This window comes from Schistocerca piceifrons, chromosome X (genome assembly GCF_021461385.2).
Source record: "Schistocerca piceifrons isolate TAMUIC-IGC-003096 chromosome X, iqSchPice1.1, whole genome shotgun sequence".
NCBI classification, from domain to species: Eukaryota; Metazoa; Arthropoda; class Insecta; order Orthoptera; family Acrididae; genus Schistocerca; species Schistocerca piceifrons.
The window spans coordinates 966,819,845-966,823,713 of record NC_060149.1 but is presented as its reverse complement, the minus strand read 5'-3'; positions in this window follow the sequence as shown (position 1 = coordinate 966,823,713).

The window sequence follows — 3,869 nt, the reverse complement described above, 5'->3', positions numbered from 1 at the left end:
AGTATTAGATTCCGATGCACTACTGGAGCTTCACTCTATCCCTTGGATCTTCACATAGACGAAGAAACACAAATATAGCGTCGGGATTTAATACAAAAGGCATAATGCCGAACAAAGTACAAGATGAGTAAATCTTATTGTTTGTGGTTTGGTTTGAGCTTTTCCTGGGAGATCAGTATTAGATTCGGGTGCACTACTGCAGCTTTACTCTAACCGTTGGACCTTCACGTTGACGATGAAACACAGAAATTGCGTCGGGATATAATTGAAAAGCCACATTGCCGATTTAAGTACAAGAGAGTAATTCTTCTCAAAGTTTGTGGTTTGCTATTGAGCGTTTCCTGGAAGTGCAGTATTAGATTCCGACGCGCTACTGCAGCTTTGCGCTATCCCTTGGATCTTCTTGTTGACGATGAAATACAATAATTGCGTCGGGATTTAATACAAACGGCACAATGCCGACTTAAGTACAAGAACAGAATATCTTCTCATTGTTTGTGCTTCGCTTTGAGCGTTTCCTGGGAAATCAGTATTGGATTCCGATGCACTACTGCAGCTTCACTCTATCCCTTGGACCTTCACATTGACGATGAAACCCAGAAATTGAGTCGGGAATTAATACAAAAAGCACAATTCCGACTTAAAAATAAGAAGAGTAAATCTTCTCATTGTTTGTGGTTTGCTTTGAGCGTTTCCTGGGAGATCAGTATTAAATTCCGATGCATTACTGCAGCTTTACTCTATACCTTGGACCTTCGCACTGATGATGAAACACGGAAATAGCGTCAGGATTTAATACAACAGGCACATTACCGACTTAAGTGCAACAAGAGTAAATCTTATTGTTTGTGGTTTGGTTTGAACGATTCCAGGGAGATCAGTATTAGATTCCGATGCACTACCGCAGCTTTACTCTATCCCTTGGACCTTCACATTGACGATGACACACAGAAATTGCGTCGGGATTTAATACAAAAGGCACAATGCCGACTTATGTAGAAGAAGAGTAAATCATCTCATTGTTTGTGGTTTGCTTTGAGCGTTTCCTGGTAGATCAGTATTAGATTCCGATCTGCTACTGCAGCTTTACTCTATTCCTTTGACCTTCATATTGACGATGAAGCACTGTAATTGCGTCGGGATTTAATACAAAAGGCACAATGCCGACTTAAGTACAAGAAGAGGAAATCTTCACATTGTTTGTGGTTTGCTTTAGGGCGTTTCCTAAGAGATCAGTATTAGATTCCGATCTGCTAATGCAGCTTTACTCTATTCCTTTGACCTACACATTGACGATGAAACACCGACATTGCGTCGGGAATTAATACAAAAGGCACAATGCCGACTTACGTACAAGAAGAGGAAATCTTCACATTGTCTGTGGTTTGCTTTGAGCGTTTCCTGGGAGATCACTATTAGATTCCGATGCACTACTGCAGCTTTACTCTATCGCTTGGACCTTCACATTGACAATGAAACACAGAAATTGGGTCGGGATTTATTACAAAAGGTACAATGCCGACTTAAGTACAAGGTGATTATTTCTTCTCATTGATTGTGGTTTGCTGTGAGTGCTTCCTGGGAGATCAGTATTAGATTCCGACGCACTACTGCTGCTTTACTCAATCCCTTGAACACCACATTGTCGATGAAACACAGAAATTGCGTCGGGATTTAATAAAATAGGCACAATGCCGACTTAAGTACAAGAAGAGGAAATCTTCTCATTGTTTGAGGTTTGCTTTGAGCGTTTGCTGGGAGATCAGTATTAGATTCCGATGCACTACCGCAGCTTTACTCTATCCCTTGGACCTACACATTAATGATGAAATACAGAAATTCCGTCGGAATTTAATGCAAAAGGCACAATTTCGACTTAAGTACAAGATGAGTAAATCTTCTCATTGTTTGTGGTTTTCTTTGACCATTACCTGGGATATCACAATTAGATTCCGATGCACTACTGCAGCTTTACTCTATCTCTTGGAACTTCACATTGACGATGAGACACAGAAATTGCGTTGGAGTTTAATACAAAAATCACAATGCCGACCTTAGTACATGAAGAGTAATTCTTCTCATTGTTTGTGGTTTGCTTTGAGTGTTACCTGGGGGATCAGTGATCGATTCCGATGCACAATTGCAGCTTTACCCTATCCGTTGGACCTTCACATTGACGATGAAACACAGAAGTTGCGTCGGGATTTAATACAAAAGGCACAATGTCGACTTCAGAACAGGGAGAGTAAATCTTCTCATTGTTTGAGGTTATCTTTGAGTGTTTCCTAGGAGATCAGAATTAGATTCCGATGCACTACTGCAGCGTTACAGTATCCTTTGGACCTTCACATTGACGATGAAACACAGAGATTGCGTCGCGATTTATTACAAAAAGCACAATGCCGACTTAAGTGCAGGAAGAGTAAATCTTCTCATTGTTTGTGGTTTGCTTTGAGCGATTCCTGAGATATCAGTATTAGATTCCGATGCACTACTGCAGCTTTACTCTATCCCTTAGACCTTCCCATTGACAATGAAACACAGAAATTGCGTCGGGATTTATTACAGAAGGTACAATGCCGTCTTAAGTACAAGAAGAGTAATTCTTTCCATTTTTTGTGGTTTGCTAAGAGCGCTTCCTGTGAGATCAGTATTAGATTCCGACGCACAACTGCAGCTTTACTCTATCCCTTGGACCTTCATATTAACGATGAAACACCGAAATTTCGTCGGGATTTAATACAAGAGACACTATAACGACTTAAGTACAAGAGGAATAAATCATCTAATTGTTTGTGGTTTGATTTGAGAGGTTCCTGGGAGATCAGTATTAGATTCCAATGCACTACTGCAGCGTTACTGTATCCCTTTTACCTTCACATTGTCGATGAAACACAGAAATTGCGTCGGGATTTAATGCAAAAGGCACAATTCCGACTTAAGTACAAGAAGAGTAAATCTTCTCATTGTTTGCGGTTTGCTTTGAGCATAACCTGGCATATCACTAATAGATTCCGGTGCACTACTGCAGCTGTACTCTATCCCTTGGACCTTCACATTGACAATGAAACACAGAAATTGCGTAGGGGTTTATTACAAAAGGCACAATGCCGTCTTAAGTACAAGAGGAATAAATCTTCTCATTGTTTGTGGTTTGATTTGAGAGGTTCCTGGGAGATCAGTATTAGATTCCAATGCAGTACTGCAGCGTTACTGTATCCCTTGGACCTTCACATTGTCAATGAAACACAGAAATTGCGTCGGGACTTAATGCAAAGGGCACAATGCCGATTTAAGTTCAAGAAGACTAAATCTTCTCATTGTTTCTAGACTGCTTTGAGCATTTCCTGGGAGTTCAGTATAACGCTCCGATGCACTACTGCAGCTTTACTATATCTCTTGGACATTAACATCGACGATGAAACACAGAAATTGCGTCTGGATTTCATACAAAAGGCACAATGCCGGCATAAGTACCAGAAGAGAAAATCTTCTCATTGTTTGTGGTTTCCTTTGAGCGTTTTCTGGGAGATCAGTATTAGATTTCGTTGCAGTACTGCAGCTTTACTCTATCACTTGGACCTACACATAGACGATGAAACACAGAAATTCCGTCGGGATTTAATACAAGAGGCACATTGCCGTCTTAAGTACAAGAAGAGTAAATCTTCTCATTGTTTGTGGTTAGCTCTCAGCGTTTCCTGAGAGATGAGTATTACATACCGACGCACTAATGCAGCTTTACTATGTCTCTTGGGCACTCTCATTGACGATGAAACACAGAAATTGCGTCGGGATTTAATAAAAAAGGCACAAAGTCGACTTAAGTACAAGAAGAGTAAATCTTCTCATTGTATCTGGTTTGCTTC